Genomic DNA, 12500 nt, shown 5'->3' on the forward strand with positions numbered 1-12500 from the left:
AATACCCACCCCCGAAAAAGTCTTAAATATATTAGATAACTCTTCATATAATTTCTTCACAGTTTCAATGTTATTGGAACTTGAATTAAAAAAAAAAAAAAAAAAACATTTATAACATGGAAATTACTAGTTGTTGATGACTTGATAATAGAAAATTTTCTTAATTCCATTTTTTTATCAATTTCTTATGAGACTAATTTTGTTTAATGTTATACCTTTAGAAATTCTATATTAAATAAGCATAAAATTTAATTTTCAATTATTCCATCATGAAGATAATAAACAGACTTTAATATTTTTTATTTAAGCCAGAATTTTCACTAAAATTTTTTCTTTCGAATATAATCATCACTTCTCACTTTCACTCATAAATTTACATTAAGGACAATAATGATTTCCTATTTTACTCTAATATTTTTTTCTAGATATTTTCCTTATCATCCTTAGATGTTTATCGCAATTCATTTTCCATTATCCTAGACCTCTCGACCCCATCGCTAGTTTTCCTCGAACTGCATCGTCTTTTCACACCAGCTCAACCTCTGACCTTTCCCTTATTAAAAAACATCATCGCAATGACAAAATGTGCTCTTAATAATCCGCTGTCTAATTTATTGCAATATTAGCGTACATATTTAGACTCATTGTTACCAATGGGAGTCGATAGAAGTGATTATCATAATAATTATCATTTCTTTGGCAAACACATTACAAAGCAATTGCCGGTGAGTCATCAAAGGCGGCTTGCTTAATACTCTGTTATTAAGGGCGACATTGCTAACTCGTCGGCCAACGGGTCTTGACGTGGCGGTTCCTGATTGGCTGCAACAGTATCTCGGCTGTGACAGCTGGTGCCATTTCATGTTTCATATTTTTAGCCCGGATTTTTTTATTTTAGTCTTGACAATGTATTCTTTTCCATTGTTTTCGGAAACTATTGCTCAGAATGTGTTCGTGACGTGGGAGCTCGTGCTTGGAATGGGGAAAAAATAGTTAATGATATTACACATTACTCTGCCTGGTGTTATATTTAATATTTTCATTTTTATATTGCGGTTCTTCAGGGTTTCATTTGGGGTGCATAAAATTCGTAAAAAAGATAATCTTTGTGATAATGTAGTAAGCGAAAGCGTAAGAATTCCTGGATTGCTGGTTTTGAAGATGTAACGAAAGAAAGGGGACTCAACATTTGGGAAACAAGGTATTGCTTGTGAAGTAGAGGTGAGGGGCGCATTATGTAGTCTGCAATAGACTACTAATAAGCCTTTTGTGTGAGTATATGCCACATCTAATAGTGCACACTCTTTTGACGCATGATGTCATCCATGATCCAGTTATTAAGTAATTGATTAATCAAGCCAAAATCATATTTTCTTTGAAGCAATTCCTCACAAGGTGAATCAGACATGTTTGCGAAAACCATCATAAATAGCTAGTTTCCTTTTTTATTTCTTTTCTATGCACCCGCAAGAGCAATAATGCTATGTCACTGCCACAACAAATAAAGAACAAATACCGACGCAAGCGACCGTACACAAAGAATGAAAAATGCTCCACTCAAAAACCTTTTCATTAAGGAAATCGCATCTAATAAAAGCGTGGGCCAAGGATTCCAAAACAAAGCGAGACAAGAGAAGGAGACCAAATGAAAACAAAGACACTTCCTTCCCTTCCAGTCCTGTAAGCCTAAGACCAAAGTCCTACAGCGGAACGAGATAGGCCTTCAGATTTGAGGATGAGATCCAACTAGACAGAGGCACAATAGGATCTCTCTCTCTCTCTCTCTCTCTCTCTCTCTCTCTCTCTCTCTCTCTCTCTCTCTCTCTCTCTCTCTCTCTCTCTCTCTACGTATCCACGCACACACATACATAAATATATGTATATACAGTATATCTTAAAGGAAGAATATATAAATATTACATACATGCAGCCAAATGTGTATACTATATATATATATATATACATATATATATATATATATATATATATATATATTATATATATATATATCTATATATACAGTATATATATGGATACAAAAATTAAATAAACATACATACATACACACACACGTGTATATATATATATATATAGATATATATATATATATATATATAGTATATGAATAAATGTATACATATATATATATATATATATATATATATATATATATATATATATATATATATATATATATATATATATAGATAGTTAGTATATAAATAAATGTATATATATATATATATATATATATATATAATCCTATATACATATATATATTATATATATATATATATATATATATATATAAAGTATATGAATAAATGTATACATATATATATATATATATATATATATATATATATATATATAAATATATATATATATATGTATATATATATATATATATATATATATATATATATATAGTTAGTATATAAATAAATGTATATATATATATATATATATATATATATATATATAATCATATATACATATATATCATATATATATTGTACTGTATATATATATATATATATATATATATATATATATATATATATATATATATATATGTGTATGTATATTGTATATATATATATATACATATATATATATATATATGTATATATATATATATATATATATATATATATATATATATGCAGTATATATTATAAATATCACAAGTTTAGTACGATGTATAGGCTATGTAAGTGCAGCTGATATATACTCTCTCTCTCTCTCTCTCTCTCTCTCTCTCTCTCTCTCTCTCTCTCTCTCTCTCTCTCTCTGTGTGTGTGTGTGTGTGTGTGTGTGTGTGTGTGTGACGTGAACTATGAATAGATATTAGCAGTTCTAGAAATATGATGATTAGTTTCATTCCCTTCATCTCTCCCTTTCACTTTGATCTATTTTAATTAATTCTGTTCTAGTGAACTATGCAGCTAAAATAATATCACTTTTTAGCTGCACCTCTCTCACAAGTAACTTTAAGGTATTAACATAGCACCTAATTTATTTTTTCCAGTTTTATCTTTTCCGCCATTGCGGTAAATTGGCTGTTTTCCGCTACTGCTCTCTCTTCATATATATAGCCATCCGGCACGCTATTTTTTCCCCTGTTGTCAGTATCATCTCATTTTCGTTGTCTCTTTCTTTTCTGCTTTTGTCTATTTACCTTACTGTCTCTCCGTACCTTCTTTTGACTGCGTTAAAGGTTTAAAGGCTACTCATGAATGGCAGAGGCATGGGACAGTGACAATGCCCTAGCAGAACGATGTCCTGGAGATTGACTTTATATACTGTATATATGATCAGCACCTAAGCACCCTCTCCACCCAAGCCAAGACTAGAGAGGTCCTGGTAATGGCAGCTGATATTTCAGCAGGTATACATATAAGCTCCTCCGAACCTGCATTCTTATCTCACAAGGATGGAGAGGTTGTAGACACTACAAAAAACTATCGAGCTTGAGCGGGGCTCGAACCCCAGTCCAGCCGATCGCTAGACTGGGGTGATTTCAATAGGATGCCAAAAAGCTGTCAGTGTTCTGTCAAGGCCAATAAAACACAACCTTCAATTAAATCATGGTTAGCAAAGATTCTTTTTTTTTTTTCCGTCATCTCTTTCTTCTCCCTTCTGTTGGTTGACCCACTTGAAATAGCATAAATAATCCTGTGCGATTTTCCCTTCCCTCAATTCTTGTTTATCAGTTTCTCTCTTTCCTCGTATTTCATTCTGGTCTATAAGATAGATGAGATACTAAGAAACACGTTCTTTAACCATTTGAATAAATTTTCGTGTTGATGATTTGGGAATTCTTGAAACGTTTCTTTTTTTTCTTTTCTTTATGTTTCTTTTTTCGAAATTAGTCTATTCTTATTCTCTTTTATTTTAAGTGTGATTTTTTTACATTTTATTCTTATACACTTGTCTATATCTGTTTGATTAGGAAATAGAGCCCTAATTGGATTTTGAAAACATACCACGAATGCATATTTGCAACAGCTATGTAATTTCCACATTTTGTTATGTATGCCATTCATCTTGAGCAAACATCCATCAGCCAAACAGATTAGTTGTCAGGATCATGAAGAGTTGTAGTAGCCTATCGGAAACGTCCCTGCCTGGTGATCTGTTAGACCGGGGCTCGAGAACCACTCAAGCTCGATCGTTTCTTGTAGTGTCTGCAACCTCACCATCATTTCGAGTTAGGGATGAGGGGTGTTTGGGTGAGCATATATGTCTAAGACACCTGCTGAGTCATCAACAGCCATTGCCTGGCTCTCCCTGGTCCTAGCTAGGGTGAAGAGGGGGTTTGGGGGTGATCAGTTTTTAGAACATTGTCTCTACGGCCTTGTAACTGGCCCTTGCCCCTGCCATTCGTGAGCACTCTTTAAACTTTTAAACCTTAAATCGTCTTGGCTCCAAGATACAATTGTTATTGTCACATTTAGCTTGAGTCTCTAAAATTGGGAGGTTTGCATTTCATAAGGTTAGAACAATTGGAGACGAAATTGTCTTCTTGACAAGAAATCGAAATATCTTCACATATGTCCGCTAAAAGTTAATAATGCTGTGTAAAGGGAATGATTCATGGAAATCCGTTCGTTCCTACTTGAACATTCCATTCTTCTTTTTGTGATACCTCTGGCAAATTCAATACTTGAGGCATATTACACGAAGAACCTTTTTTTTTTTTTTTGTTACTTTGGCTTATATATCACGGATAGTGTGCAGATCAACGAAGAAATAACAATCTTGACAAAAATCTTTAACATATTATTCCTACAATCAATACAAGGGCACACTTATAAAAAAGGAATCCTATGAACACACACAGACACACACACACACACACATATATATATATATATATATATATATATATATATATATATATATATATGTATATATATACATATACACATATATATGTATATATATATATATATATATATATATATATATATATATATATATATATATATATATACACACATACACACACACACACATATATATATATATATATATATATATATATATATATATATATATATATATACACACACACAAGAAAACACACGCTGCATCGCAGATTTTGAAAGTAAAGAAAGTTACATAAATTTAGTATGGTGTTTAACAATACATTCCAAAACTATCTACTGTAGATAAACCAAGACACGCAAACCTGAAGAGAACGCTCTACCGCACCTTGCTACCCGCTTCGCTATCCGCACACACTAAACATAATTTTCAAAATCTACAAAACTGAATAATTACTATATCTCAGAAAAAAGGGGCCACCATATATCATAAGAATAACGAAAAACACATTACATCAAACCCATACAAAGGAGAGATAACCTTTAGCCTTCTCGTAGTCTTCGTTGTAACAGATTTATGATCATCTCAACCTACAGCATCTTAGCCAGAGGTTCCCTAATAATTATTGGCCTCTTCGCCATAGATACCTGACCTTCTGGTTACTTGTTACGCAAGGCCTTTGGCTGATGCAGGCTGGAGATTAAATGAGGGAAGAGGCAAGAGATAGAATAACAGCAAACATTCCAGAATTAATCATAAATGTAATAATAATAATGATGAATTTAAAACCTTTTTGGAAATATGAAGATCATTTTATTAACAAGATATTTATCCTTCACTATTAAAATGGGCTCCACAAGGCACTAGAAGAGTTGGAAGACCCTGGCCTACATGGCTAAGGAATATGAAGCGTGAAGTAGATGATGTATAGAGAAATATTGACTTAAAAGATCTGACCGAGGCCCTTTGCGTCAATAGGCGTAGGAGGAGATGATGATTATTCTAATATCCATAACCATCAAACAATTTTAACCGTTGGAAATTCTCTGGCCGTTAGAACTCAAGTAGGAAAAATCAAAAGAAAAAAAGGGAAAAGGAGTAGAAAGAATAAGGATATTTTGGGCAACAACGACATAACTCCACTCTGAGTATGGAGTTATAATGAAATGGTCAGTGGAGATGATGAACAAGAAGATATGATGCCAAGATATAATGCCTGTATAAGCATTCTTTCCGATGAATGAATTATTTTGAAAGGTTAACAAAACAAGTTCTGCAAAAAGAACGGACACTCTCATTTGAAAATTGTCTTGGAAGATCTATTGCTTTTCTGACCTGTAAGCAAAGCTTGATAAATTTCGAGATGCTGCCGCTATGTAGGAGATTCTTTTAAAGTTACTTAAAATCTAAGAAATTATATAACGAATATGAGTCTAGTAATTTGGTGAAAAAAATATATCTGCAATAGAAATAACATGAATAGGAGATTTCTTTTTGTGAACGTAAGATAATCTTCGTTCTAGCATATCACGATAAATTGATATAGGAAAATGTAAAACAAGAGGTGCATACTTGAATGAAAAGTAGAACAGATAAGTTAATCTTGATTAGAAATAGTTTAGTAAAATAAATATGCCTAAAAATGACTAATAACAAATTTACGAATCAGCCATAACGTCTCCACTAGAATAATAAAACTTGTGTTTATTGTTAGAATAATCAGTATGGTTTAATTACCTGGTCAGTATGGTTAAAATCATCTGCCAGCTCTAGTTAAGCTGTCCTAGTAATAATAAAAAGAAAAGATATGCAAAGTAATGGTGGAAAAGTAAATAAAATTTTAAACATTCATTACATAAGACGAAAGGAATTTATTGGCACATAACTATTATTAATAACTTGCCTGTTAATTTGACATAGCCCGTAACGGTTAATACAAGAAAAAATTGAATCGTCTTATATCACTGCTAAAAAAATCTTGGTATAAAAATTGAAATCTAGGATTAAGTAAATTCTTTCTGAGAATTCTTAGAGAAAAGTAGCAGTTGAGTTTTTCTTACTAGAATTTTAAATGTTATTGATAATTTATCTATTTAATATATTTTGATAAATATTTTCAGACACTAATTTCGCTTACTCAAAATGTAAAACAGAGCAATTTACGAAATCTAAAAAAAAAAAAATATAAAATAGATAAAACAGAGAGACCAATTTTAATTAACAATTATACAAAAGGAAAACAATGATAGAAATAATAATCTCACGGTATAATTGCCCAACAATAGCAATACCAAAATCTCCCACAAAATTTGCAAATTTTTCGTTACAATGCGAACAAATTTAAAGGATTCCGAATGTTTTCCCATTCCAAAAGATTTATGCCATCAAATATTATACCACATTTTGGGTTTAGTCCAGCCAGCTTTTATAATCCAAGTTAAAATGCAATGATCGGCCATTGAGCTGCGTCCACAAACTTGCATACGTAAATGCCCGTAGCCACACTTGCATGCACACACTGGGTTATTTAAACAGGACATACTGTACAAACGCAAACAAACAAATGCAGCCGTTTTTAGTTCACTGCAGGACAACAGCCTCAGACATGTCCATAACCATGACCCGGGTTTGGCCATTATCATCGCCATGCTGGCCACTGCGGATTAGTGATGGTGGGAGATTTTAGTCTGATCGGTCACTGCAAACCAACCTAGTATGGGTGGCCTTGACTAGTACAACCTTGGGGATAATGGCGATATACACAAACCCTTTTACCACGTTAAGGTATCCTCACTCACAAACCAAGGCACAAACAAATAACTATGAATAGCAACACAGGCATACTGAAACAGATCCTTTGGTACATACACATTGCCAAGTTAAAATAAATTGCACTAAAACAGGTCATACTCAATGTATAGTTGGACAAAGGAATTCTTGGCACATCTCGCTCTGAAGAGATGCTCTCTATCACATCCTTACTGCGTTGGAAGTAACCAAACAGATACAGTAGTGTAGGGAGAGATGGCAGAGGTGGTCGGTGAGGCTACAACAGGAGCTCACCACTCAGTAAGGGTGTGATAAGGTACGCTTCCTAAATGTGAGGTGTGCCAAGAATATCATATACTCTTGTAAATACTGTTATACAGATCAGAAAGCAAGCACATTCACGCACAACTTGTACGTAGTTTGAAAAAGGCGTTTGAAAGAGCATACTGGAGTGATCTGCTTTTTAACAGAATTGTACAATCGTAATATACCTTCCTTTGAGGTTATACACCACTTTGCTTTCTAATTTATTCGATGATTCTTTACAGACATTAATTTCTCTTTTTTTCATTGGCTTGCATATATATATATATATATATATATATATATATATATATATATATATATATATATATATATATATATATATATATAGTATATAGTATATATATTATATATGTATATATATAATATATATATATATATATATATATATATATATATATATATATATATATGTATGTATATGTATATATATACATATATAAATATATATTATATATTGATATATAATATATATATATATAAATATATATATATATGAATATAAATATATACTGTATATATATATATATATATATATATATATATATATATATTTCAAACAGAATGCTACATTTAGGAGAAAGTTCTTTTATGTAATAATATATGCGAACATTGTCGATCGCGAGAAAGTATAGCATTTGTTTCCACGAATTCAACGTCAGATTATGATGATTAGTCTATATAAAACGTTAGTTTATTTTGTATATTGTATAAAATTTTCCTTGCGATCTATACACGGCACAGGGAAGTCGTTCAGACACAACCGACTTTAAACTCTCTCTCTCTCTCTCTCTCTCTCTCTCTCTCTCTCTCTCTCTCTCTCTCTCTCTCTCTCTCTCTCTCTCTCTCTCTCCAGATACGAAACTCTGACATCAACCTCACGATTTCTCAAATCTCTTACCAACATTTGTGAGATTATTCCCTCAAGTACAACTTACCTCTTGAAAGGAATAAAGAAAAAAAACTTAGATCAGGATTTTGTTATCACTACTTGCATCGCAATTTTTTTTCTTTGGACGTCGACTATTCTCTTTTCTTCTCGATTTCTCCAAGTTCCTTATCGCACTTTTCCTTCTTTTGTTTCCTTACTGCCTCCTTCTATTTTATTTTTTCTTTTCCTCTTCTCCCTCCTTACTTTTATTTTCAAGCCGCCTTCTTATCTTCCCTCTCTCCCCCAAGTTCTTCATCTTCAAGTTTATATTTTTTCTTTTGCTTCACTTCTTCCATTATTTTTTCCCCATTATTTTTACTTTTCCATTCCCTTTGCCCATTTCTCCCCGTTTCTACCTCACACGAGTTCTTCATCTTCCTTATCTTAATTCTACTCTCCAATCTCTTTATCTCCTTACCATTCTCAACCTCATTTCTCCCCCCCCCCTGCCCTCTTCTATAATACACTCTAGTCTGGAGTCTAGATCTCAATCCTCCCCCTCCCCGCACTTCTACCATCTTCTTCTCTTCCATCTTTCTCCTCTTCCTTTCTAACCCCAATTATTCCTCATTTTCCTTCTTCGTTTCTTCCATTTTCTATCTCTTAATCCTCACTCGAAATCTTCCCCTTATCTCTTCTTTTTCCTCCCTTAATTCTTCCATCTCCTCCCTAACCTTTCTTTCTCACTTCTCAACCTCATTCCCTTCCCTACCCCATTACAATCTTTTCCCTATCCTGTCTTGCACTACCTAACCCCCTCTCTCCATCTCCCCATTCCCTCACCCCTCACCCCCCGTCCCTTGCACCTGTTCCCAAGCTTTTGATTATATACATAAACACAAGAAATTTCCATGACAATGTTTATGAAAGGATGACCATATCCGGGCGAAGGCCCCAGGGGACGATTGGTAACGTGCCCTGGACGGCCGGCCCTTTACCTGCGGCGCCTGGACCTCACGAATCCGTGATGCGGTTGTGCCCTTCGTACCGTCATCGCTTTTGAATTTCCTGACGGAGTCCTAGGAGATGAGAGCGGGCATACGAAGGAGGAGATTGTCTCGTGACGAAAGAGTTTGGACTCGTGTTAAATCCAAAAGGGGGACCAGTCTAATGTCCTTTGTCAGAGCTCGACGGAATGGGCTGCCTGATATCCTTTATTAATCTTGGGTTCTTTAGACATGGGAGAATGGCAATCCAGAATCCGTTTATCTTGCTTGTATCTTGAAGCAAAATCTGAAGTAATTTTAATATATTTTAATCTAGATCACGTTTGAAAAGGGAAAACCATGCCTCTCATTACCAGAGGAACGAGAGAGAGAGAGAGAGAGAGAGAGGAGAGAGAGAGAGAGAGAGAGAGAGAGAGAGAGAGATTCTTAATTAGTAGTGATAACCACTATATACATAAATACAGAAAATAATGAAAAAAAAAATATCTATTACTCTGGACTTCGATATTCCATTTAAATACAATTATATTGTAATGAACGAGGAAGTGAAAAAATAACACTGCAAATTCTCTCTCTCTCTCTCTCTCTCTCTCTCCTCTCTCTCTCTCTCTCTCTCTCTCTCTCTCCTTTTCCTTTTCAATCCGCTGACATCTCACTAACCTTGATACCTGGCCCATCTTGATTGGATTAAGAGTGTTTTCGTTGCCGCTTACCTGTTCCTAAAATAATTAAAGGTAAGAAGGGCTAATTCAATTAAGGAGTGACCCACCGTTAATGTGAGACCCCCTTTTGCTGGTTGTATTTTCACGTTTTGCTAGCATTTGCTAGTACTGTATTGCCGGTTGAATATTTTTTAGACATTGTTTCTAAGATGTTTTCTGTTCCTTTTTTAAGATCTATTAGGAACACTGACGTTATTCGTACTTTTAGAATGAGCGACTATCTAAATGGATGTATTGAATTGCATAATAATTGCTTAAAAGTCATTAATTTTGTCCCCTCTCTTTATATGTTAATATCAGGGTTCTTTTTATAGCTTCCTTTGAACCTCAAAACAAAGAAATTGTTTAGTTCGCCATATCTTTTTCTTTGTTTCCTCTAAGTAATTATAACTGCTATTACTCATTTACTTGTTTTTAGCTTGTTGCTTATTCCCTGTTATGATAGTTAGTTAAATTATATTTCTGAATTTGTATTTTCTTCACTGGGTTGTTTTTCAAGTTGTATCGATTGGAATTTACAAACTTGGTTCAAACATTCATCTTCTACTACTACTATTACTACTACTACTACTACTGCTTATGCTGCTCATGCTACTACTACTACTACTACTACTACTACTAATAATAATAATAATAATGATAATAATAATAATAATAATAATAATAACCTCTGCAACATGCGATATTCTTTCATCTGCAAAATGTCACTAAAATTTGGAAATAAGAAAAAGTTGCCTTTTCGCCTCTGAAAAAAAAGCCATATAACATTTTCATTTGCAAGTTCGCTTTATAATTGTCGCCGTTTCCTCCCCAAAGAATCGCCAGCGGAAAATGCAAATTTCTTCATAAAGATTTTAGTGCACTTATCCCATTTCCTTTATATAATTAGCCATTTTAACAGACAATCTCTCAGGACATTAAAATCCTGATGCATTTGCATTTAATGAAACTTGAGGGAATATGAATATATATATATATATATATATATATATATATATATATATATATACATATATATATATATATATATATATATATATATATACATATATATATATATATATATATATTTATATCTATATATATATATATATATATATATATATATATATATATATATATATAGATGTATAAATATAAAAGGTATACATGTGTGTGTATATATATATAAATAAATGTAAAATGTATATATATGTATATACAAATTAAACAAATATATATACACACACACATATATATATATATATATATATATATAGAGAGAGAGAGAGAGAGAGAGAGAGAGAGAGAGAGAGAGAGAGAGAGAGGGGGGGGTTTATGTGATAGTGTGCGTGCAGCTTATCCTTCTCTGAATTGATATAATTTCAAAGACCGATTAATCACGAAATGTTTGAAAATTCCTCTACAATCGTCGAATTCCTCATTCCATCATCGCCAGTCAGGACAGGGAAATTTGGTCTCAACATCGAAATCCAACCACTTGCCAATACATGTCTCAATTCTCGCTTTCGGGGGGGCGAGAATGGCTTGTTTACGGTCAAATTGAAAGGAGGAAATGAAATCACAAAGTAATCAGAAACTTTCGTCCTAATTTCCATTTCTTTGGGAAGTTTATGTCCGGTGTTGTTTTCTTCCACTTGTGGTTGCGTTTCGTTTGTCTTTGTTTGGGCGCGTTCTGTTGGTTTTGGGTCTGTAAGACGTTCACTGAGTTTCAATTCTTTCTTTTTTTTTTAAATGATTATTGTTCTAAAAAAAATTTTATATTAACTGTTCATTACTTCTCGCGTAGTTTATTTATTTCTTTATTTCCTTTCCTCGCTGGACTATTTTTCCTTGTTGGAGTCCTTGGGCTTATAACACCCTGCTTTTTCAACTAGAGTTGTAGCTGAGATAATAATAATAATAATAATAATAATAATAATAATAATAATAATAATATTATTATTATTATTATTATCATTGATATTAATAACA

This window comes from Palaemon carinicauda, chromosome 11 (assembly GCF_036898095.1).
Source record: "Palaemon carinicauda isolate YSFRI2023 chromosome 11, ASM3689809v2, whole genome shotgun sequence".
NCBI lineage: Eukaryota > Metazoa > Arthropoda > Malacostraca > Decapoda > Palaemonidae > Palaemon > Palaemon carinicauda.